This window comes from Eucalyptus grandis, chromosome 9, assembly GCF_016545825.1.
Source record: "Eucalyptus grandis isolate ANBG69807.140 chromosome 9, ASM1654582v1, whole genome shotgun sequence".
NCBI lineage: Eukaryota > Viridiplantae > Streptophyta > Magnoliopsida > Myrtales > Myrtaceae > Eucalyptus > Eucalyptus grandis.
The window spans coordinates 21,858,439-21,885,628 of record NC_052620.1 but is presented as its reverse complement, the minus strand read 5'-3'; the positions used below and the strand labels follow the sequence as shown (position 1 = coordinate 21,885,628).

Here is a 27,190-nt window from a genome sequence, read left to right as displayed (position 1 = left end):
CCCTAGTTCTGAGTCAATTTCCAATGCCGGGGCTATGCCCAGGAACTTTGGGCGTGAAGTGCCCCCCACCATGGAAAGATGGCAGCAGCGTTGGCGGCAGTGGCGACTGTGGTGGTGGAGGCGGCGGAAACGGCAGCAGTGGCGGCGAAGTGGAAGCCACCAACGGCCTAGCACGAGGGGTGTTGAGATTTGCAGAGAAGGCTACAAGAAGAAAGTAAAAGGATAGAAGAAGCTTGTTTTGGGCCATCTCGCGGGGAGAGAGAAAAGAAATAACCAGAGGAGAGGAGAAAATATTGAGGAGAGAGGGAAAGCGACGCAGAAAACGTCGAGAGCAGCCGACTAGGGGTATTTATGAAAGGAAAAGGCCGACCATTTGCAAATCCAAGGTCAGATATAACCACGTCGGCATAATGTTCATGAGTTCAAAACATATTGTGCAGCTTCTGTTTAAATGGTTGGCGACTGGACAACGCAGGGGCGGTTTCTCTCTCTCTCTCTCTTCCTACGCAGTCGCCAAGCACACTCAAACGTAGGAAATAGATTGGCCATTATATAAGGTCCAAATCTCTAATGTTAAAGATATGGGGTATGTGAAGATATCTGAAAATCATATGCGATTATAATTGGGACAATAATTGATCTACAATATCGTTCTGTGAATCAATCCAAGATAAGATTCTGATTTCATGTATCATCATTATTCTTTCCCAAGTGTACATTTATTACATTACAAATAGGAGTATATACTTGTAAAGATAGTCATTCATGAAATACAGAATACAATTTTCCTCCCAATTTTCTTCCTTTGGACTTTCTGACATCTGATGTATTTTATCAGGTGCTACCCTGCCTATACGTTAAGATGCAGACACTTCGACCTTTCTTTCAAATTCGTAGTTGCAACAATTTGTCATGCATGCGCCATATTCACACGATAAAGGTTACAACGTGCACACGGGTACGTTCATTGTCAGTCTTGGGTGGCCTTAAGTTAGGCAAATCAGTGATCGGTGGAATTAATGATGTTTGGGTTATTTTAATGAGGAAAAGGACGTGTTTTTGATTTTTTGAAGGCGTGCGTTGGCAGAGGCAAAAAGGCGTCGCACCGCAGACGGTGATAGGTCTGGTCAGGCGACACCTGTCATCTGGGGCCCAAGCCCGAATGACATTCACCCCTCTCCCCTCTCCCTCCCCTTTACACTTTCCTCCGCTCCTCTCTCTCTCTCTCTCTCTTCCTTTTACTTCATCTTCTTCGTTGCTTTTTCTCATGGAACATCCATAGCCTCACGCCCGATGCTCCAACGGCCATGGCTTCCGCGGCCGCCGCCGCCTTGTGCGCCCTGCCAACCCCTCGTCGGCCTTCACGTGAGGGTCTCTTCTTCGACGCGGCCGCTGTTGCCACCGAGCCCGTCGCAGCCGTCCCTGACTTCCTCAACGGCGAGTGGGGCGGCGTATGGAGATGGCGGGAGGACCGGAGGAGGACGAGGAGGAGGCTTAGTCTTGGCACGTGCACTCTCCAATGGGCACTTTTTCTTTTTAATATGAACTCCAAGCCGTCTTCTTGTTTCAATCCGTTTCTATATTTGCACTCTCTCTCTCTCTCTTTGTGAGTAAAAGGTAAACTTTACCTCAAGATATCGATATATTTTATTTTTTCTAATCCTTTTCCTTTTAAAATCATGACACACTACTTGTAACATTTATTGTGAATCTTTATACTTTATTGACCACATCACTTGTAATCCATTTCTCTTTCTCGTGTTTGGTTCGGGTCGGGATTCGATCCAATTCAATTGCTCACTTTAATGGTAAACGATTCGATCGGATTTCCAGCTAATTCGGTCATTAATGTTTTCTAAATTCGCAGTGGAGATTTTTTTTTTGGTCGGTGCAGTGGAGATGATAAAGTTAAGTTGAATGACGTAGGGTGCGTTTGGAATTAGCATTTCCAAACCCCTTTAGACCTCCAAAGCCCTTTGGGCTAAAAAATTGGTATTTGGCAAAATATTTTGTAAGGCATTTGGCTGAAAGCCTGCCTTGTGAGGCTGAAAGCCCAAGGCGGGGTACCCTGCCTTGGGCATTTCAGCTTTCTCGGTAAGTTGATACTCTTGTTCATATTTTTTTTTTCCAAAATTATCCTTACGAACTATTTGTTTTTCCGTTTTCTGCCTCACTTTCATCTTCTCCGTCCGAGGTCCCCCGGCAGCAGCTGCTCGGGTCGCGCGACCACCGGCGAGGTCGCGCGACCGCCGGCGAGGTCGCCCGACATCCGGCGAGGTCGCGCCACCGCCGGGCGAGGTCGCGCGACCCGAGCGCGGCCGTCGCCGAGGGTTGCGTAGCCTCGGCGACGATCGGCCGTCGCCGAGGTTGCGCGACCCGGGCGCGGCCGTCGCCGAGGTCGCGCGACCCGGAGGTCGCGCGACCCGGGCGCGGCCCTCGCCGAGGTCGCGCGAGTTAAGTTGAATGACGCGACCACGCAGCTTTGGCCCATCCTGAGGTCGATCGTGTGAATCTTTTGCGACCTCGCCGGCCCAATTGTTTTTTCTTTTTATTTTTCTTTTGATATTTTTTTTTTTTTCACAAAAGCCCTTTGTCCCCCAAACACCATTTTAGCCAAAGGTACTTCACAAAGGGCTTTTAAATTACAATTTACCAAACACAATTTGCATTTTGAAAAACACATTCAACTCAAAGGTCTTTGCATTTTCCCAAAGACTTTCCCCAAAAGTCTTCCCAAACGCACCCGTAGCAGCTTTGGCATCCTGACGATCGTGTGAATCTTTTGCTTGTTAATCCCCAACCCCATTCCCGAAAGCGTACCTTTTCTTTCTTATATAAACTCCAAGCCGTCTTCTTGTTTCATTCCGATTCTATGTTTGAGGGGATGAACGGATAGCGTCGACAACGAGAGTCATTGCTCTAATCGGACCCAATAAAAAACAATTCGTAGAGTTCTCATTAAACTCGCCATCATAATAAATTAAGACAAGTAATTCCATCATCCATTCTCATTCTTCTTCTTATTTTCCACTTGTATCACTCCATTCTAGGGTCATGTACGTAATCCACCAATCACAAGATCTAAGATCTAAATAGCACCGACATGCAACATGATATGACATGTAATACGTTATTTCTCAAAAATAGAGAATTCTAACATATTGAGACATATTATATATTAAATTAATATTTATATTATTAATTAATTTAATTCAAATTCATAAATAAATAAATAGCCTATAATGAATTTACACTAATAATATTAATAAATTGATAACTCTATAAAAATAGAGTTATTTTACCTATTTTAAGCAACAATTAATGCATTATCTATGAGAAAATATTTGGATTTCCTTCTGATTATTTGAATTTTCCTTTATTATGCAGAATAATGAGATATGGAGGAGATAAGAAAAAGAATAACAACTATCAAGAATTCAAATAAAAGCAGCAATGGAAGATGGATATCAAATCAGGAAATTCTTGATTTTGTTCCCTAATGTTATATGCAAGTATTGGGAGATAGATATTTTGGATCTCCTATAAATAGGAAAGAGAGAGAGCAACTAGGTTTTTGGGGTTAGATCGTTTTTTTTCATTTTTCTGAGAGTTTTTCAAGTATTTTGAAGAGAATACCAAAGTCATGACAAAATTTTTGTTCTTTGATTCAAGATGCTTGGTTTGATTTATATTTTTATTTCTTATTCTACTATGTTCTAATTTCTTTTGTTAGGGCTACGATGTAGCCTAATAATGATGATATGAATTTCATGATTTTTATATTTTATAATTGATTCCATTCATGTGAGTTATATATTATTGTGTTTAATGCTTTTGAGTGACTGGCCACCACTTGAATGATCTGATATGTATGTTTGAGACTGAGAAGTGATAATATGCAATTGCTCACTATAATATATAACCATGAATTAAACGTAGATAGAGATATACCGCGTTATTTGTGTAGCTTTTGGTGATAATGTGATCCAAAAGACTCATTAAGCCGAGAATATTCATAGTTTTTAATGCACTCATGTTTATTTTAATTCACATAGAGATATAGTAGATTAATAAACTGAGTAGATTTGCTATACCTAGAGATAGATAGTAAATAGGTTAGGAAATTCCGCTATCACATGTTTGATATCGTTCTTGTATTCATAATAATCTGAAATTCATATCTAGTGATTATGGTAAAATCGGATGCTCTAACATATTTATCTGATTGACTTACTACATTTTTAGTCTACAAATTTCATTTTTAATTTATTCTTAATTATATTTTGATCTGTTAGATAAATTTTAGAATTACTCTATTTTAGTATTTAATTGGTTTATTAATCATCGATCTCCGTAAGACGATACTTTTTCTCATCATTATATTACTTGTTCGATACGTGCACTTGCGTTTAGAATTTTACGAACAAGTTTTTGGCGCCGTTGCCAGGGATCATTTGTATAATACTAATTAATATTGATACCAGATAATTCTAAGTTTAATCTAGCTTTCGTTTTGTTTTATTTTTCAGGGTGTACATCGGTTTATGACATGTAGCCAACAAGGGAAACTTGTTGCGCTTGATCCAGAAATCGGGTGTACATTCAAAAGACGACTGAGAGAACAGAGAAATCACGCTAAGAAGATGGCAGACGGTGATAATGAAAATCCACGTAGACTCTTGAGAGATTATGCTGCGCAACAGTTCAAGGCACCACATCAAGTATCAAAAGACCTACAATTCAAGCAAACAATTTTGAGATCAAGCCATCACTCATTCAGATGCTTCAAAAATCAGTGCAATTCAATGGGCTACCAAGCGATGATCCAAACGCTCACATCGATGCTTTTCTTGAAATCTGTGACACCATTAAATATAATAGAGTTACAGATGATGCTATTAGATTGAGATTATTTCCATTCTCTCTTAAAGACAAAGCTAAGAGTTGGCTTTCTTCTCTTCTTGCAGGATCAATTACTACATGGAATGATATGGCTCAGAAATTTCTTAGTAAGTTCTTTCTACCTACAAAGTCTGCGAAGATACGTAACGATATTACTAATTTTATGCAGATGGATAATGAATCATTATATGAAGCATGGGAAATATTTAAAGAATTTCTTAGGAGATGCCCACATTACGGACTACCCGTATGGATGCAGGTATAAACTTTTTATAATGGCTCTAGTACAAATCTTCGTTCTATGATTGATGTAGCTGTAAAGGGAACTTTAAATAATAAAACACCATAAGAAGCCTACAATCTATTAGAGGAGATGGCGTCCAATAGTTATCAGTGGCCTACTGAGAGGCTACCAATGCGAAAAGTTAGCAGAGTTCATGAAGTGGATGCTTTTCCTACAATTGCTACACAATTTGAAACACTCAACAAAAAGCTTGATAATATGAGTGTTTCGGTCATGAAAATTCAGAATTTGACATGTGATTTTTGCGGTGGAGGACATGTTAGCACAGTGTGTCAAGTAGGTAATACTTTCAAACAATCTAGTGAAAATTCTAACTTTGTTGGGAATTTTAACAGATCACAGAATAATCCCTACTCCAACACATACAATCCGGGATGGCGCAATCATCCAAATTTTTCATGGAACAATCGAATGTGACGAGACCACCGGGATTCAAACAATCAGAAGAGACAAAGTCAAATTTGGAAGACATAGTCACCAAACTTGCTAACACAACTCATGACTTCATCAAAAGCATGGATGTGAGATTTCAAAACCAAGAGGCTTCAATTAGAAATCTGGAGATGCAAGTGGGTCAGTTAGCAAGCATGATGTCAGGAAGACAACAGGGTTCTTTGCCGAGCAACACAGAGAAGAATCCAATTGAAAACATAAAGGCTATTACCATAAGAATTGGTAAACAAGTGGGAGAAGAAGAGATTTTCAGAAACAAGGAAGAGGTGGTCAATAAACAATCAAATGAGACAAGCAAGAGTAAACTTTTTCCAGATAATCCCAAGGTATATGTGCCACCAATTCCATTCCCTCAGCGACTCCAACAACACAAAATAGATAAGCAATTTTCTAAATTTCTTAATGTATTTAAAAAATTGCACATTAACATTCCTTTTGCATATGCTTTAGCGCAAATGCCTAGTTATGCAAAAAAATTTAAGGAGATTTTGGCAAACAAAAGGAAATTGGAGGATTATGAAACTGTGAAGTTAAATGAGAAGTGTTCGGCCATCCTACAAAACAAATTGCCTCCGAAATTAAAAGATCCAAGGAGTTTTACTATTCCTTGCACTATTGGGGATTCTTACTTTGAAAAAACATTATATGATTTAGGTGCAAGTATTAATATGATGCCTTATTCAGTTTTCAAGAAATTAGGATTGGGTGAGTTTTACTATTCCTTGCACTATTGGGGATTCTTACTTTGAAAAAACATTATATGATTTAGGTGCAAGTATTAATATGATGCCTTATTCAGTTTTCAAGAAATTAGGATTGGGTGAGGTAAAAGCAACCATAGTGTCGCTTCAACTGGCTGATCGATCAATTAAATATCTGAGAGGTATTGTGGAAGATGTTTTGATAAAAGTTGACAAATTTATTTTTCCTACAAATTTCATAGTTCTTGACATGGAGGAAGATTTTGAGGTACCACTTATCTTATGTCAACCTTTTCTAGCAACAGGAATAGCTCTGATTGATGTACAACAAGGGAAGTTAATCCTTAGAGTTCAAGATGATCTTGTTTCATTTAATGTTTTTAAAGCAATGAAATATCCATCTGATGATAATTCTTGTTTTTGACAAGTTGGTGAATAAGGTTTTTCAGGAAAATATTTTTAGAGATCCACTTTAAGCATGTCTGATTCAACCAAGGGACAAAGATATTCAGAATAAGGAGATAAATGAGTACACAAATTTCATGGAGGCAATTCCACCATATTCAAGGAAAAATGCAATTAAATTTGAGGAGTTGGGACAACGAATTACAAAGCCTAAACCATCAATTGAAGAGCCTCCAATTCTTAAACTCAAACCCTTACCTTATCATTTGAAATATGCTTAGTTAGATGGAGTTTCTTCTTTACCGGTAATTATATCTTCTTCTTTGACAGATTTGATGGAGGAGAAATTGCTCAAAGTATTAAGAGAGCATAAGGGTGCAATTGGATGGAAAATAGCCAATATCAAGAGAATTAGTCCTTCAATTTGCATGCACAAAATGTTAATGGAGGAGCAATATAAACCCATTATCCAACCTCAGAGGCGTTTGAACCCGAAGATGCAAGAAGTAATGAAAGCTGAGATAATTAAGCTACTTGATGCAGGTATATCCTATCTTTGATAATTCTTGGGTAAGTCCTGTACAAGTTGTATCAAAGAAAGGTGGTATGACTGTTCAGAAAAACGACAACAATGAATTGATTCCAATTAGAACAGTTACTAGGTGGCGCGTGTGTATGGATTACAGAAAATTAAATGATGCCACAAAAAAAGATCACTTTCATTTACCATTTATTGATCGGATGTTAGAAAGACTTGCGGGGCATGAGTTTTATTGCTTTCTGGATGGATATTCAGGGTATAATCAGTTTCCTATTACACCAGAAGATCAAGAGAAAACTACTTTTACTTGTCCCTATGGTACTTTTGCTTTTAGAAGAATGCCATTTGGTCTTTGTAATGCGCCAGCTACTTTTCAGAGATGCATGATGGCTATTTTTTCTGATATGGTTGAAAAATATATTGAGATTTTCATTGATGATGTTTCCGTTTTTGGCCTATCATTTGATTCTTGTTTAAATAATTTGGCTTTGGTCTTACAAATATGTGAGGAAACTAACCTTGTCTTGAATTGGGAGAAGTGTCACTTTATGGTGTAGGAAGGAATAGTGCTCAGGCATAAAATTTCTTGAAACGGAATAGAAGTCGATCGAGCCAAAGTGGAGGTCATTGTAAAATTGCCTCCGCCAACATCTGTGAAACTTGTCAGATGATTTTTGGGGCATGCAGGATTTTACAAGCTATTTATAAAAGATTATTCAAAAATTGCTAAACCTCTTTCTAATCTTTTGAAAAAAGATGCTCCTTTTAATTTTTCTGTTGAATGCATGCAAGTTTTTAGCACTCTAAAGGAGAAGTTAATTTCAGCACCAATCATGGCAGCACCAAATTGGGATTTACCTTTTGAGCTGATATGTGATGCTAGCGATTCTGTAGTAGGAGGTGTTTTGGGACAAAGGAATAATAAAAAATTTCGAACCATATGCTATGCTAGTCGAACCTTGTCAGGTGCACAATTGAATTATTCAACAACAGAAAAGGAACTTATGGCAGTAGTATTTGCTTTTGATCAATTTCGTTCTTATTTAATTGGCTCAAAAGTTATAGTTTATTCTGACCACTCTGCTCTTAAGTATCTGCTTGAAAAAAAAAAATCAAAACCCAGGTTGATCAGGTGGATTCTATTACTACAAGAATTTGATTTAGAAATCAAAGACAATAAGGGGACTGAAAATCTAATTATAGATCACTTATCAAGAATTCCAAATTCAAAGGAAAAGGTAACACCAATTTTGGAAGAATTCCCCGATGAGAAATTTTTTTCTATCAAGTCCACAAAAATTCCCTGGTACGCTGACTTTGTAAATTATTTGGTAAGTAATGTTCTTCCTCCTGAATTATCATATCAACAGAAGAAAAAATTATTTTCTAATGTTAAAAATTATTTTTGGGAATAACGTTTCTTGTTTAAAGTATGTGCAGACCAGGTCATAAGGAGATGTGTTCCAGATAAAGAGAAGGCAAACATTCTACATCATTGTCATGATGGAGGGGCGGGTAGCCATTTTGGTGCCACAAAAACTACAACTAAGATTTTACAATATGGATTTTATTGGCCTACGCTTTTTAAAGATGCATACTCCTATGTAGCTTCATGTGATAATTGTCAGAGAACTGGAAATATTTCAAGAAAAAATGAGATGCCTTTAAACAACATTATTATGTGTGAATTATTTGATGTTTGAGGTATTGATTTCATGGGACCCTTTACACCTTCTTATGGAAATTTATACATTTTAGTGGCTATGGAGTATATGTCTAAGTGGGTATAAGCTGTAGCATTGCCAACAAATAATGCTAAGGTTGTGGTGAAATTTTTGATGAAAAATATTTTTATCCGATTCGGCACTCTTAAGGCAATCATAAGTGATAGGGGGACACATTTTTACAACAAGCAATTTGAAGCACTTTTGAGTAAGTACGGAGTCACACATAAAGTTGCAACCTCTTATCATCCTCAGACTAGTGGTCAAGTAGAGATTTCAAATAGGGAAATCAAGAGAATTTTAGAAAAAACAGTGAATGCCTCTAGGAAAGATTGGTCAATTAAACTTGATGATGCACTTTGGGCCTATTGGACAACGTTCAAAACTCCAATTGGAATGTCTCCTTTTAGGCTAGTATTTGGAAAGACTTGTCACTTACCAGTGGAATTAGAGCATAAAGCATATCGGGCATTGAAATTTCTGAATTTTGATATGCAGTTTGCAGATGAAGAAAGATTATTGCAACTGAACGAATTGGAGGAATTTCGCAATGAGACCTATGAAAATTCTAAGTTGTACAAGGAGAGTACAAAGAGATGGCATGACAAGCACATATTCAGAAGAGAGTTTAAAATTGTTACACAGGTATTCCCATATGGAACAATTGAAGTTGCGCATGACACTGAGGGCACATTCAAAGTGAATGGTCAACGTTTGAAGCCCTACTTTGAAGGTGGTTACAACAAGCAGAATACCACCATTGAACTTCATCCTTTAGAATAGCAACATCTGAGATAGTTTGGCTAAAAATTATAAAGCAAGCGCTTCTTGGGAGGCAACCCAATCATTTTAATTATGTTTTTACTTTACTTTTAAGTTTATGTTTTGCAATATATATAAACTTTTCTCTGTTTTATCCAAGTTAATTTTTAGGGAGCACCTTTCAAGAGTTTAATCATCAAGATCATCTATGGACTTATCCTACAACTAGGGAAATTTTCTTCTTCCTATTCTATTTTTCGCATTGAGGACACTGCTTCATTCAAGTTTGGGGGAGGGGGTTTAGACAAGTTTTTTTTTGGATTTTTTTTTATCATGATTGCATTCTTGGTTGTGAATTTTTACGATTCTTAGGAAAATTTAAATTTTATTTAAACTTGCAATTGATGTGTGAGTTAATCTTAATTCTAATTATGTTGATCCACTTACCGAACACTAAAAGTCCTTAATTTTTGAATTGTGCGTAAATCTAGAGAACATTCATGTGAAGTATGTGATTTTCTTAGATTTCACCCAAATCTTAGAATTTGTTTGATTTTCTCTTGAGGCGAAATCCTAGCTAAATCTAACTGAGAAAATGATATAGTTAGTTTTTGGATCGATTGAGCCTTTCAAGCCAACCATGTTTATTTATCCCTAGTCACCCCTTTGGGCCTTAATTATTACCCAATTTTTCATTGGCATCCATCTATATTTAGCCTAGCCGTTATCAAATTATATCATTGTCCCATGCCCTATGAACACGTTGATTTTCTTTTGGGATAAAAAATTATTTGAACTTGATAGAAATTTTGGAGGAATGATGGAGTATGAAAAAAAAAAAAAAAAAAAAAAAGGAAGTGATTGCTATGGTTGTTTGGGGTGTATTGTCAAAAAAATTACTTCTATGGTTCCCTATCCAACTTTCAATTGAGTGAGCCTTTTGGATACTCAATGGGTTGGAAATTTTCATGTTATATTAGGAGGGACTTTGGGAGAAATTCCACCATAAAGCAATTAAAAAAAAAAGAAAAGAAGAAAGAATGGTGATATATGGCGGCAGAAAAATTATCTGGAATGAGTGAAATTGGACAGTGACATTGTCTCTAATTAGATCATAGAAAGCAACGTGTTGATGGGTGATTTGAGCTTAAAATTTCCATTATCTCACCTTTAACCCAACCTTACATTAAATCCCGAGAAAAGTCCTATTGATTTTTGGTTGGATGATTAGCTTACATTAGTGGAGAGAGGAATGAAAAGCAAACTTATGAGATTTGGTCATAATTATTGAGAATTTTTTAGAGGTTACATGTTAATGTGAATTTATCCGGATTGCATATAATTCGAAAAAGATGAGGACTCTCACACACACACTTGGATCATATAGTTAGAATTCATCTTAACTTATAAATCGATTTCAATGTTTAGATGAAATTTGTGTTTTTCTTTGAATTGCGAATTTGAGCAATTATGGAAAATGTCATGGAGGAGGTTGCTAGGTTGAGTATGTGTTATGTCATACTTTTGCTCGAAGACTAGCAAAATGTTAAGTTTGGGAGTTTGATAACTCTATAAAAATAGAGTTATTTTACCTATTTTAGGCAACAATTAATGCATTATCTATGAGAAAATATTTGGATTTCCTTCTAATTATTTGAATTTTCCTTATTTATGCAGAAATGAGATATGGAGGAGATAAGGAAAAGAATAGCACCTATCAAGAATTCAAATAAAAGAAGCAGTGGAAGATGGATATCAAATCAGGAAATTCTTAATTTTGTTCCCTAATGTTATCTACAAGCGTTAGGAGATAGATATTTTGGATCTCCTATAAATAGGAAAGAGAGAGAGAGCAGCTAGGTTTTTAGCGTTAGATCATTTTTTCATTCTTCTGAGAGTTTTTCAAGTATTTTGAAGAGAAGAAAAAAGTGGTGACAAAATTCATGTTCTTTGATTCAAGATACTGGGTTTGATTTATATTTTTATTTCTTATTCTACTATGTTCTAATTTTCTTTTGTTAGGGCTACGATGTAGCCTAATCATCATGATTGATATGAATTTCATGATTTTTATGTTTTACAATTGATTCCATTTATGTGAGTTATATATTATTGTGTTTAATGCTTTTGAGTGATTGTCCACCACTTGAATGATCTGATGTGCATGTTTGAGACTGAGAAGTGATAATATGCAATTGCTCACTATAATATATAACATAAATTAAACGTGGATAGAGATATACCGCATTATTTATGTAGCTTTTGATGATAAGGTGATCCAAAAGACTCATTGTAAGCCGGGAATATTTATAGTTTTTAATGCACTCATGTTTATTTTAATTCACATAGAGATATAGTGGATTAATAAGCTAGGTAGGTTTGTTATACCTAAAGATAGGATAGTAAATAGGTTAGGAAATTCCGCTATCACATGTTTGATATCGTTCTTATATTCACAATAATCTGAAATTCATATCTAGTGGTTATGGTGAAATCGGATGCTCTAACATATTTATCTGATTGATTTACTGCATTTAGTCTACAAATTTCGTTTTTAATTTATTCTTAATTATATTTGATCTGTTAGATAAATTTTAGAATTACTCTCTTTTAGTATTTAATTGGTTTATTAATTATCGATCTCCGTGGGACGATACTTTTTCTCATCATTATATTACTTGTTCGATACATGCACTTGTGTTTAGAATTTTATGAACATAAATCTATTCATAGAAAATTCAAAAGATATATTTATAATTAATGCATATCCATGTTTGGGGATATGTTTCTAACTATAACAAAAAATATTGATGAAACTAATGACTAGCATGAAATTATAATCAACTTATTTATATAAATTTATGATTTTCTAAAATGACCAAAATTTATCATTATTTATCATTCAATGCTTTTATTTTCCGAAATCACCTTTTTAGCATCGCTTATTTATTTTTCTGACAAAAAATAAAGAGAAAAAAATCACTCCCTTGCCTTCTAGAGGATGCCCACCTTTTCTTTTATTCGTTTTCCCCTTTCCCTCTCTTTCTTCTCTCTCTCTCTCTCTCTCTCTCTCTCTCTCTCTCTCTCTTCATACTTTATATTTGTCTTGCACTAGATAATGAATCTGAAGTTCAAAGAAGTACAAAAAAAGGCTGTTGACAAGGAATTTTTCGAAAACGGTAAAAATGTGATGAATTTCCCTCGTTTCTTCCCTCCCAAAAATTTTGGGCGTGTTTGTTTGTGTTTATGTTCAAAAAGTGTTCCAGGGAATAGAAATAAATAAATAAATAACTATTTCTGTTCCGGGGAACAATTTTTTACCAGAAAAACGCATTTGGTAAATTTGTTTCGGGAATAAAAAAATAATAGAAACATGTTTGGTAAATTTGTGTTCTTTTTTGTTTCTTTTAATTTTTAATTTTTAATTTTATTTTTCCTTTTCTCTTTCTTTTTTCTTTTTTTCTTCTTTTGGCCGGTCATTGGCCTCGGCCATGGCGGGCGATCGGCCGACAAGGGCTGGCAGCCTCGCCTAGCCACGGCGAGGCTCGCCGGCCTCGGCGAGGCTAGGCCTCGCCTTGGCTAGGTGAGCTTGGGCTCACCCAAATCCCGTGAGACCGAGCTCGCCCAGCCACCGGTCGCCTGGCGGTGGCCCGGCGAGGCCGAGCCTCGCCGGTGGCTGGGCAAGCTCGACCTTACCGGATGTAGGCGAGCCCGAGCTCGCTCGAGCTCGCCCAACCAAGGCGAGGCCGAGTGTCTCCGGTGTGGGCGAGGCTCGGCGACGTCGACCTGGCGGTGGTCCGGCAACGCTGAGCCTCACCAGTGGCTGGGTGAGCTCGGCCTCGCCGGATGTGGGCAAGCCCGAGCTCGCCCAGCCAAGGCGAGGCTCGGCCTCGCCTCGCCCGGGCCGGCGACGGCCAAAGAAAAAGAAGAGGAAAAGAAGAAGAAAAGAAAAGAGAAGAAAAGAAATGAGAGAGAAAATTTGTTCTTAAAAATTGTTCCAAACAAGAAACAAATTTTTTTGTTTCTTGTTTCTGTTCGAATTTTGTTCCCGAGAACAAAAAAAAATAGATTTGGAACAAAAACGCAAATAAATGCGTTTCTGTTTTTTTTTGTTCCCTGGGAACAAAAAAACAAAAAAATCTATTCATGAACAAAAATTATAAACACAACCATGCACGCCCTTATTTGCAACATTTCTTTCCCCCAACTCCTGTCACGCCACCCCAAAAAAAAAAAATCTTTCCGTCGTTTCTTCCCTCCAAAAATTTATTTCTCTCATTTCTTTCCCCCTGGCCTCCACCCCTGTCAAGCTGCTATTGCCTTTCTTGAAAATTATACGCAAAGTCCCATCCATCAGAATCCCCATCTTTTATTTGTTTTCTACTCTTCTTGCTAAAGCCTAAAACTAAAAGAGGAAGAAACTCTAAAACCTAGATGTAGCCACCTCCTCCTCCTCTTCGCACAACCCTCTTCCTCTCGATCTTTGCTCTCTCTCGGTCATCTCGCAATCACTCGCCTCCGGCCATTCCTCTTTTGCAACCGTAGCCTCGCCTTCGGCCCTCCATCACGGGATTGCAATCGCAGCCCTTTGGGTCGCTATTGTCTCTGCTCTTCCTCTAGCCTTCCCCTTGCAATTGCAACCTTGTCGTCATCGGTAGCCTTGTCATCGCTCCCTCAGCCTTGCCTCCACCCTCCATCATCTTCTTCAATGATTCTCTTCTTTCGCACTTGTAGATCCGCCCCGAAATCGACCATACCTCTCGCACTTCCGTACACACGTGTCGAAATGTGTAGAGAAGAGTTGACCACATGTCGAAAAATCTGACATGTGTTGACCGTGCGCTCAAATACGACACGGAAGCTCATGCAACGTGTCCATGCTACCAGTTAGAAGAATTAGGGACAAGCAATTCCAAATTCTATAGAGGTTAAACTTGCAATCTAGAACATATTCATTGATACAAGTTCCTTATTGTTTTAGAATTTGGAACTTACCTAACCTAAAACAACTCTATTATAAATTCTAGTTAGTTCTAGAGTCTAACATGTATTTTTTTTTTTTAATTTTGAGTTAAGCAAAATGAAAGTAAATGCAACAACAAAAATCAAGGGTTCTCATTTGTCAATAGCAACAATTCATAAAAGATAAACACATAAAACGAAATAAATATTAACAGATTCAAAACACATAACATAAAACATAGATTATAGAACTTCAATCCTTAATCATTCATGAATTTTTTTTTTTAAATTCTAACCACTTGAAAAAAAAATAATAGTTAATTAGGGAAATTTTCAAATAAGGACCTAAAGTTTCTTCATTTTCTCAAATAAGGGTCCAAAGTGGGCATTATTTTAAATAATGCTTGAAAGTGCCATCATTTTCTCAAATGAAAATCTGAAGTGAACTTTATTTCAAATAAAGATCTGAAGTACATATATCAATTTTAAAAAAGGTCTTGAACTCACAAAATGTGAAGGGCAATTTCATCCTTTTAATTTTTTTTTCTTTTTTTTTTTCAAAAACTAAGAAGAAGAAGAAGAAGAAGAAAAAAAAACATGGGCAGGAGGGTTCTACCACCTCATCGCCGATGAGATAGCAGTGAAGGTCGATGGGGTCGCCAGCACCTAGGGAAGAGCCAGTGACCTCGGCCAACCAAAGGCGAGGGCCGGCAAACCTTTGCTAGAGGCAGGAGAGGGCAAGAAACCCTCTCCCAGCCAGATCTGGGAGAGGGTCGCTTGCCCTCTCTTGCCTCTAGTCGGCCAAGTCACCAACCTTTGTCATCACCCCACCGGTGATGGGGTAATGGCAATAGGTGAGAAGGACCTTCCTACCTGTGTTTTATCTTATTTGAAACGGTCATAACCACTTTAAGCCATTCTTTGAGATTAATATAAATACTTCAAGCCCTTGTTTGAAAAAAAAAAAAAAAAAAAGTTCACTATAGGCCCTTATTTGAGAAAATAGGGACACTTCAGATCCTATTTTGGAATTTTCCTTAGTTAATCACTTAATAATAATTTTTAATAAAATTACCATTAACTAAACTTAACTAATTATTAAAAAGCCTCACTACATATATTCATTTTGCTTCAACTAGTAAACTTTATCTATTGATGATAATCTCCTCATTAAAATAATCCATATAAATAAAAGAGAGATATTAAATAAAGCAAGCACTCATTAGATATATATAAAAATCTAAGCATTACTTTAGGTTTCAGTTCAGGAGAAAAATTAGGAATTTGCTCCTAGTCCGGTTCTCAATCCTGGTCTTGATTTCGATCTGGTTCCTATGGGAACCAAGAACAGGCGGTTTCTAGAAAAGTGGAATCAAAAACCAAATCGTCTCTCTCTAAAACTTGAAACCAGACTGATTCCCGCTAATTTCACTCTCCAATTTCTGATTTTATTCTGAATTCATGCCGACTCCTAAGAGGAATTACTCTAATTTGGATGGAAGCATGGCCCAATAATATCATTCATAAACTATGCTTACGCACATATGGACTCTTGCAAAGGTTTCTTAAAAAAAATTCCACGTGTAAGCTGTATTTAGTCATTCAAATTTATAGATAAGATAGAATAAGTCATCATTATCGGGTTTCTTACATCTAATACTTTTTTGGAAAAATGACCTGTTTTTAGTATTCGATATATTATGGAGAAATACTGTCCTAATTTGTGTTTGTGGAAACGTCCGTTGTACTAGAGTTAAGAAATTAAAAGAAATAATAGAGCTACCCTACTAGTGGGGTCAGATAGTCGTATCATGTATACAAAATTTACATGTGATCCATCTGATTCAGCTCTATACTATAATAATGCCACGGTACGAGAAACTTTGTATTTTTGTTTTCAGTGCTCTTAGTCTTGCCCTCCTTTTCCATCTGAAATTGGGATTCTGGAGAGGGTAAATTGACTGAAGCCTAATGCCATGAGGTATGATCCTGAGGTATGATCCTGAAATAAGAACTTAAGGGGTATATTTTTTGAATTGTGGTTTAGAGAATACTTCAATTAGGATTAAAGGAAGCTCCCTTGAACAAGACTTTTAATTGGTGGAGTATAAATATGGATATCACTCACATCCAAAACTAGAGAAAAATATTGAGGGGAAATTATCAGAAAAGTTCGAAATCTATCATACTTTTGTTAATTTGGTCCTAAATGTTATCATTGTCTCAATTGAGTCTTAGACATTTTCACATTTTACTAATTGAATCTAATCGACTAATTTTGACTAGAAATTGCTAATATAGACACCGGCTGTAACACAACCAATGCTAATGTTGACATTTTTAATAGAATTAATTTTTGTTGATTTTTCTTTTTTTTTTTTTTTTTTTTTTTCTTCACTTTAAAAAAATGAGAGGAGGAGGGCTAGCTTCACGGCCTTCTCAAGCTCTCGGTGAGGGCCATGGCAGTCTCGCCAGATTTAGGCTAGGTGAGGGCTTGGTGGCCCCCACTAGGTCTAGGCAAGGGCTTGTGCACCCTTGCTTTGGTGAACAAGGCCACCAAGCCCTCACCTTTGGCTAGCGAAGCATTGTAGCTCTCCCCATCTCAACGCAAGGGTCACCAACCCTCACACCAAAACCGGGAAAAAAAAATCAAGGAAGAGATAATAAGAAAGAAACTATAAAAAAATTCAAAAATTACTAAATTATTACTAAATGTTCATGTCAACACCAATGAAGTCCACGTCACCGCTTTTTAGTCAAAATTGATTGGGTGGACACAATAGGCAAAATGTAAAAAAGTTTAAGACTTAATTAACATAATTGAAAAAAAAAACTTATAATTGAATTGGCAAAAGTGTAATAGGTTGAAGATTTTTTGATAATTTTCCCTAAATATTGATGATGTGTTTGTAACCAATCAATTAGAACATTAGTTAAAGGGAGTTTCGCTAGTCAGAAATAGATAAAAATATGATCCTTATTTGTTTGAACGTCTAAATAAGAAGGATTCATATATTTTTTTCTACCATACTATTGGATCTCATAAAATACTATACTGCTTATTCGAGTCCGCTCATTTCATTTAAGACGCGAGATGAAAACCCCTGGGCTAGGTAAGAGAGTTCAAGGCATAGCCTTGGTGCTTTTAGCGAAGCCAGGAAGATATATATATATATTGTTGGCGAAATGGGAGTCCATTTGATGAATCTCTACTCAATTAATGAGCATCGGCTTGGTGCATTGGCCATTAGATTAGGCCTTAACATCGATTGCCTTTTCTCATGCGCTTCCCAGCCCTTACACTAAGACGCGGACATTTCGACCTTTCTTTTAAGTTTGTACTAACACCAATTCGCTCTACATGCGTGCATGCGCTTGTGTTCATGACGTGATAATAGTTACTATATAAGTAACAACTTTCACTCATTTATTGAATTAGGAAGTTTTGGGTGGTGATTATCAAGGCTTAATGAAAAATCAAATAAAACACAAATAATGATTAAAGAGGAAGAGACACCAATGGTTGATCTCTCCCTTAATATTTGTAATTATTGATCGAGCACGCGCAATTGAATAATTATATAAAGCGTTATATAAGGGAGTGGGCGAAGTGGGAGTCAGGGGAGATATGTTAATTATGTACTTTGTTGTCCTTTCGTTATTTATTGTCAGGGTAATTTTGTAAATAAAAAAGTAAAATAACACCTTCGGCCCAAATATATAGATAGAATTAGATATAATTAATAAAAAAAAAAATGAGAAATTTTACATTTTCATCTCACAAAGTGAACATAGATTAAATTGGAGATACATCAAAATTTGTAAGGGTGAACAAACTTGACAAGTTGTTATTGCGACATAAGCAATGTGACATCCCGAACATATCATGTACTATTGCGACCTTTTTCAAGTTGAACCACCAAAGGGAAAGTCAATAGATTACTAAGCCAAGCTCATACCAATCGCAACTTTAGGGTTTCCATTTAATTAATTTAACATGCAAATTATTTCATTTATGAGTTATCACTAGGGGTGAATACGGTTCCTGAGTAGAATTGAGAACTGGAGAACCGAACCGAGGGTTCCGATTCAGCTCCCAGTTCTGGAAAGACAGGTTCCGATTCCAAGTTCCATTTTTTTTTTCGAAATTGGAACTGAACCGGAACTGGGACCCTTAGTAATAAGCATAGAAACCCTATTTTTTTCTTTCATCTTCAGCCTTCTTCACTTTCCCTTTTCTTTACATTTCCTCTTTGCAACTCTCCATGCCCCCGACAACCCCACGCTGCTCGCCGCCCTCCATGTCCTCCCTGCTCACCGCCCTTGAAGCTACCCTCACGACCCACGACGTCGCAGTCAACGCTGCCACTACTCCGTTTGACGACGCTGAAGACTCTTGCCGTCACGTGTGCCGCCTCCCTACGACGATCTGCTACCGGGCTACCACTGCGACGCTTTTGTTGTTCCACCGTCACTGTTTTTCCACCGACGACGCGGCTGCTGTGCAGACTTCAATGACGAACGGCCCGCATGTTAACAAGCCACCACATCTCAGCCTCTCGAGTCGAGCTCGCTCAACTCAACCACTGATTTGAACCGAGTTCAGTTCATCTAACTTCCTCCCTCCCTCCCTCCCTCTCTATCTCTCTCTTTCTCGCCGTCTCCGATTTTGCAAAAAGTTGCCGCCAGAGAAACAAATCGAAGGATGGTCTCTCTCTAGGAGCAGAAGGCATCATCCGTCCTAAACCTAGGTTCGTTTGCTCTGTCATCTTTAATCCTCTCTTTGCTTGTATCTCTTCAATTGATTGAGGCTGGTGGTGTTGGTGGTGATGGTGATGGTTCAGAGAGAGTGAAGAAGTGGAGAGACGCACTTCGCCAAGCGGCTAATTTGTCCGGATGGCATCTAGGCAACGGGTAATTATCTAATCGCTCTCAGCTAAGTGACTGGATTCTCTTGATTGCCATTTGTTTTGTAGAGAATTTTTGTTAGATTAAAATCAGATTATAACTCGCTATAAATGGTAAAGATGAAACTTTGTTGCCTAACTTTAGCAAATTGTTTGAGAAATGGGATTTCAATTGAGTCTCCTTAGAAGAAGGAAGCAGAACTACGGGTTTGGAATTGGAATTCCAACTTTCAGAGTCTGATTCTTCCGATATGTAAAGCGGATGAATTGAGGGACATCATTTCGCCTTATGCTCCTGAAATTGCTAAGTCCCTTTGCATGACAACAAATCAAATTTGTGGAGGAACAATGAGAACCCAAGAAGGTGCAAGAATAGAAACCTTAAGGATATGGAGAACACACCTTGAAGAAAACCAGGCATAAGTAGCATTGCCTAAAGCCCAAGGGCAAGTAACTTTGTAATCCACCGATAGCCTAGCCTGGACAACATAGATGAAGACAAGCACTTTATGAGAAAAAGCATACAATGATAAAATAAAAAAAAAAACAAAGCCATTTCCTACTAGGTGGAGTTGGTGCTTAATGTTAAATTGCAATATCAAAGCATAATGAATCTTCAAATACTAGAGAAGAAGGGGAAAGGAGCTTTTTTTATGGCTCCCTTGACATTTGGTGCAAAGTAACTTTGTACCATCATCATTCCATGTAATATATAGTTGACTCTGTACACTTTTAAGATCAGTGTAAGTTAGCCATTGATTTCTTCCAACAGAACAACTTTATTGACTCCGTAGTACTTTTGCATCGACTTGTTCCTTATTTGGCTTTTGTTAATAGAGATGCTACAATTATCTGGAATTCTCTGGTATTAGTCTTTTGAATTAGACCACATAACTAGGAACAAGACTTTGCTAAGACTTGCATGTTGCGCTTGAAGAGGACATTTGATTTTGTGATATGTTTGATAGCCAGAATGCATTATCTTAGTTTCTCTATGTTGTAATGATTTATGGTTGGTCTCGCACTGATATTCCCATCTCCAAGTTATAGGGTTGAACCTTGCTTGCATTAGTAGTCTTATGACTTTGTTTGGTGAATGCCGAACATTTTATCATGGGTATGGGACCCTTATGGTCATCCTTATGAGGGTAGTCACTGCTGGTCATGCCATTGTCACTTTCTCTCTCCACGTCATGACTTTGTTTGTTGCATAGTTTATTCTGAAATTGAAAAAAAAAAAAAAAACCTGTTGGAACTTGAAACCGACCCCGGAACTTGTGACAAGGTAGGTTCCAAGTTCTTGGTTCTGACAGGTAGGTTCCAGGTTTCAAAAAATGAGGAACCTATACCCGATGGTAGGTTCCAGGTTCCAGACGGAACCGAACCAGAACCGGGAACCACTCATCGTTAGTAATCACTAGTCTTTTATGGATACAAAGACTTGGTTATTCTAGATAAATCTCACACCTTTTCAGTATTTTTTCTCTTTATTTTCAAAAATATTTTGTGAATAATCTTGGTTGATTTTAATGCATGCCATAAACATAATTTTCAAATGCAATGATATTTAATTTTTGTTTTTTGGGCTTTTCTTCTTGTGGGTGCAATTTTAATCTAAATTCTATGATTGCATGAATTCCAATTAAACATGCAGTAATTATATTAGCCTAATGACATGGGACATAGATTATCTAGTTTTAATGATGGACAAAAATTATGAACTAATCTAATATGATTCGCAATATAATTTATATGAGCCTAAACATGCAATCACTAAATGACATTGATATGATGACATGGCAATGATGGCATGGCAATGCGAGGATGTGGCAATGACGCAACTAATTCTATATGATATGTGGGTGTTGTGTTTTATGATTTTTTTAAAACTAAAATAGGAAATTACCTAAAATATGCGATTACCTAATTTTAACTAGGAAATAATTTATATTAAATCCTATTCCAAATTAGGTAATTACAACATGATTCCTAGATATGCAATTTTAAATTAGAAAATTAATAGAATGCAATCTATCCTAAATGCAATGCAATTTTTTGTATTTTTTATAAAAAGAATGTTTACTAAATTGACATAATCAGATATTCACCATACCATATCCAAAATAGGAAATCAAAGAAATTGTGGATCTGATCTTATGTCTTAAAGATCGAAACCCCAATTATCATAGATATGCAGGACCTGAAAAAAAAAATGAAATTTCCTATTTGGGCGACGCCTATAATCTAATATGAAATCAATTAGAATAAATCATCCAAATTAAGTAATCAAATATTCAAATTTAATTTAATTTAAGAAATTACCAAAATTGAACTTTGTTTCAACAACAACCGGCGAGCAAAGTTTGATGACACGACCGGCAAAGGGCAGGCGGCTATATAGCGGCGAGGGAACAACAGTAAAGATTATGACAGTGAGGAGATCACAGCGATAGTTGGGCTGGAGTTGGCATGAATCATGACCAAGGATTGGGCTTGGTGAGAATTGCTAGCTCCTGGTCGAATCCCAAGTCTCTAAATCTTTGGTGCTGGATTCCTTTGATGGGATCTCTTCAAAATATCAAGGCATTCCGACCTAGAACGAACATATTTTCACCGTTTTCGCGAGACTGCGCGTTGAGCTCCCTTGTCTTGATCCAGCACATGTCAAAGACATACTTCCACGTATTTCTCTCCAATCCCACCGGACAAACTCAAAAACAATGTTTTACGTACTCTCCGCAAATTTTGAGCATGATCCAATAGTTAACAAATGCACACTTGTCGTTTTGGTGAAACCGCACGCTAGAATTTTTCTACTTCCAAGGAAGAGAGCTTCGCTGTTTCCTTGAAAATTTTCTGTACGTCTAAGGGGGGTATCATTAGATCGAGTTTGAATTAAGATCAAGGTTTATCGGATAAGAGTTTGATCGGATTTGAGAACCACTTCAAAGCTCGACCACTTTTGGTCATTATCTCTTCCGCGGATTAAGCCGATTAAATCACGTTTGCAACATGGATAGGATAAAATATCCTTCACACAACCAACCCCCTCCTTTTTTATGAAACATGGGTTTGAAACAATGCAAAGGCGGATAGGAAAAGAATTGAATGGATAACTGTTGAATAAAATCACCACTGGAGATCATATCTCATCGACAAAGAGTTGAGTGTGGTGTTTAAACTCCTCCTATAATTATGGCCGGCCATAGCTCTTGATTGTGCTGCGTAATAATCCTTGGTAATATCGTGTTACGGCCATGGCACTTACATGTGATGCATAACTTAGATAAAATGCAAATATGAATTAAACTAATTGTATTCTTGTTTAGGGGTTAAGATTGATCCCTAATTTTCTTATACAATAAATGACTAAATGGATTGTCAAAATTGAGGTGTCAACATGCACTAAAATCATATCGATAATCAATCATTATGCATAATTTAATCATTAAAAAAATGATTCAATACTTTGTAATTAAGTATCTTAGTTTTGATTATTACAATATCTGCTATGTATCTTATTTAGACTTAAAATCAAAATGCATTTAACCTTATCAACATACTTAGAATTGATACATCACCCTTGGGTCCCTCGAGATTTAAAGGCTAGATCCAGCCCTGTTAACGAGTTGCAAGAGCACTTGTTAAATATATTTGTTTTTGAAATAATCCAATTGTCAAAATATCCCTTATATATGACTTGAAAATAGTCGGTGCATCAACTCTTGCAAAGTTTTCTTAATTCGTCACATAAGAAGTGCCAATGGGGCACTAGTTAATGAAATCTTCATGCAATTAATCTGTGTATCTAAACGAAGGTCTGGTGAAGAATTCGGAGGTAGGCTGAGATAGGTACCTTAAATAATAGGACAAGACACTTGGTGAAATAAGAAATATAGAGGAAAGTCCTAACAATGACAAGACGTCATATAATAGGCATAATGTATATATTATGGGCGAGTGACATGTTTCCTTCATAACCCCCTTTCTTGTCTTGTAGAGAGAACGTATGATGCCTTGGTGCTTACATCAATTTACACAAACACCTAAATACGAATATCACATGTTTATGCGATTGCTAATGCTTTCACTTTAGTTAATATACCATTTGAAAGAGTCGAAAAATGCTGATGCAGCATTTGATATAAGGTTTTTTATGCTTTCCTATTTTGCTTTCGTAGCTTGTCTTACATTGTAAACTTTAAGAGGTCAGTTATAAGTGACATACGAAGCATGGTTAATTACGTGCTAATTTTAAAAGTTTGGGCCAAATATGGAGATACATAAAACAAAATTCTATGGTTATTTAGGCTAAAACAAAATTCTATGGTTATTTAGGCTGCGCATGGCAAAATTTCTGAAACAGAAATTGATTTCTGACCAAAAATCAATTTCTTAATTTCTATTCCCCGGACAAGTTTCTGAGCAAAGAAACCCGTTTTATAATGACTCAAAATTTATATTTCTAAAACAGAAATATGTTTGATAACAGAACAAAATTTCTATTTCTAGCAATAGAAATTGATTAGATAACAACATAGGAAATCCTCAAATACAAAATAATAGTCGAAATAATACTAAAACAACATGGGAAATCCTCAAATACAAAATAATAGTCGAAATTATACTAATACATTACAAAAGTTGAAAATACAATTTCATGAAATTTCCGGCATATTATTATCCATTGCCATTTTATTAGCAATTGTTTTCCTAAGCATATTTATTTGGTTTCCGTCCTTGGTCAATGTATCGTTTGCAAGCTCATCATGCGTAGGTTCAAACAAATATTGCAGAAGCATAAATATGGGTGCCATCAATGGCGCCTATACAGCCTTGTCATTTTATCAAAAACTAGTATTATACAAGATTATCAACAAAATAAAATTAATGGTGTAAAGGAATATATGAGAATTCTACCTTAAAGTAATGTTTATGATTAGGAACCAATTAGGGAAGGTCGGTTTATTTTGATTCTCGAATTGAATCGAGTCCGTTGCTCATCCCTAATTTCTTTATTGTTGCTCAATGAATCTTTAATGGCCCTTGCATAGCAAAGAGAGAGATTCTCTTGAATCTCTTGCCTTCGAATTAAAATTCAAGATTGTGTAACAATCTAATTATTTTGTTTTGCAAGAATTTTGAATCCGTAAAAAATAAGGTTAAATTTCTATGCACGTTTTTTATTCATCTATTACGTAAGAATTTTTTCTTCAACTGGCCATGCGTGTGCTTTTCTAGGAGGAAAGAGCCCCATTGTTTTTAAGTAAGCATTTAAGAACTTTGGTCGTTTTTTTAAAATTGGGGACCCATTCAATTGCATTTCATCCTAAAGAGGGAGTTATAAAAAAAAAAAAAAAAAAAAAAAAAAAACACAAGCAAAATAAGAAAAAGAAAATTAGCAATAATTTGTGAAGTTGTGGTTATGAGTGAATTAAGTTAGCAAGAAAGCGCAAGGTTATTTTATATGGTCTGATTTCAGTTTCGATTTCTATTTCTAAACCGAGAAGTTAAAAATTTCAACTTCGATTTCTTCAATTTCTCTATTTTTGGAATAGAAATCTGTTTCAGAAATAGAGAAATCAAATTGCGTTACCAAACGGATTGTTTCAAACCTGTTCCTAGGAGAACGTAGAAACGAAAAAATCGAGAAACATAAATTTTGTCATACACGCCCTTAAGAGTTGGGCTACACTTGAAAAAAGGATCAAACTGTGGGCCTTCTAACTTGTAAGCATTAAGACCTATTTCAACATTTCAAGAGAATCGCTGCCAAAATTTCAAAAAATACTAAGAAATCAAAGGCCAACTTACCTCAAGTAAAATGTAATCGGCCCATACTCGTCGGACGGATTTGCCATTCATAAAATGAGGGAATTACTCACGTGATAAATGCATGCTGAAGTCGACACTAGAGGAGGACATGTCAAACAATATGTGAAAAAAATCAAATAGTCATGAGGGCACTTCAAAAAGGGAGGGTGGGGGATTTGTATTTGGTGTTAAAATCTCATGGGACAAAACACAATTTGCCTTACACGTCACATCAACTAGGTCGGCGATGATTGCGAGCCAAGCTAGAGCTTTATTGTTGGACTAGAAAAAGCGTCTTCCTTTTACTTCATCTTCTCTATTGCTTTTTCTCGTATCCATAGCCCCACCCCTGAAGTTCCAACGGCCATGGCTTCCGCGACGGCCGCCGCCTTGTGCACCACGTGCGATGCAGATGTGCACTCTGCCAACCCCTCACTGGCTGCCACGAGAGGGTCCCTTCTTCGATGCGGCCGCTGCTGCCACCGAGCTCGTCGCGATGGGCTCCGTCCCTGACTTCCTCAACGGCGAGTGCTGCGGCGCATGGCGATGGCGGGAGGAGGACGAGGAGGAGGCGAAGTCTTGGCTCTTCCCCTCCCCAATGGGCACTTTTATCTGTTTAATATGAACTCCGAGCCGTCTTCTTGTTTCATTCCATTTCTATATTTGCTCTCTCTCTGAGTAAAAGTTAAAGTCGACCTCAAAATTTGGATAGATTTGACTTTTTCTGATAATCCTTTTCCTTTTAAAATCACGACAAACTACTTGTAATATTTATTGTAGATCTTTATACTTTCATGACTACGTCACTTGTGATCCTTTTCTCTCTATCATATTTAGTTCAAGTTGCAGCTAATTAAGTTGCTCACTTAACTATCGAATATCCCAAAAAATGATTCAGTTCAATTAGGGTTTTCTGCTAATTCCATCATTAATGTTTTCTGAATTCATAGTGGAGATGATAAAGTCAAGCCGAAAGACGTAGCAACTTGTTCCAGTCTCATCTTGGCGTTCCCGAAATTGACGATCCTGCGAATCTTTTGCTTTTCGTTGGCGATTTTATTCAATGCCAATCCGGTTTTCAACAATCCCATTCCAGAAAGGTGCAGACGCTGATAGGTCTGGTCCCCCTCCCCAAAAGGGCACCTTTTCTTTTTGATATGGACTCCAAGCTGTCTTCTTGTTTCATTCCAATTCCACGTTTGAGTGGATGAACGGATAGCGTTGACAACAAGCGCCATTGCTCTATTTGGATACAATAAAAAAACAATCGAATTTCGAGGAGTTCACATTAAACTCACCATCATAATAAATCAAGACAAGTGATTCATGCCCTACTCTCCGCATATGCCATCATCCGTTCTCATCCTTCTTATTTTCCACTTGTATCACTTCATTATGAGGTCATGCACGTATTCCACCAAACATAGGACTGGATAGAGAAATTAGGGGCAAGCAATTCCAAATTCCTTAGAGGTTAAACCTGGAATCTAAAACTTATCCATTGATACAAGTTCCTCAATTTTACCTTCTAGGGTCGGTTCTAGAGTCTAACATGTATTTTTTTTTTTTTTTTGGTTAATTTTTAGTTAAGCAAAACAAAAGTGAACACAACAACAAAAATGAAGGTTTCTCATTTGTTAAAAGCAACAATTTATAAAAGATAAACACGTAAAACAAAATAAATAATAAAAAAATTAAAACACGTAACATAAAAC

General features: G+C 36.8%; 1 non-coding gene and 1 pseudogene across 1 annotated transcript; one reads left to right on the top strand and one right to left on the bottom strand.

Annotated features, from left to right (window-relative positions):
- LOC104420433 overlaps nucleotides 1–27,190 on the top strand; it is a 107,064-nt pseudogene that overhangs the window by 59,106 nt on the left and 20,768 nt on the right.
- LOC120288640 lies at nucleotides 5,040–5,145 on the bottom strand. The gene has a single exon (XR_005546743.1). It is a non-coding gene; the product is annotated as a small nucleolar RNA R71 (small nucleolar RNA).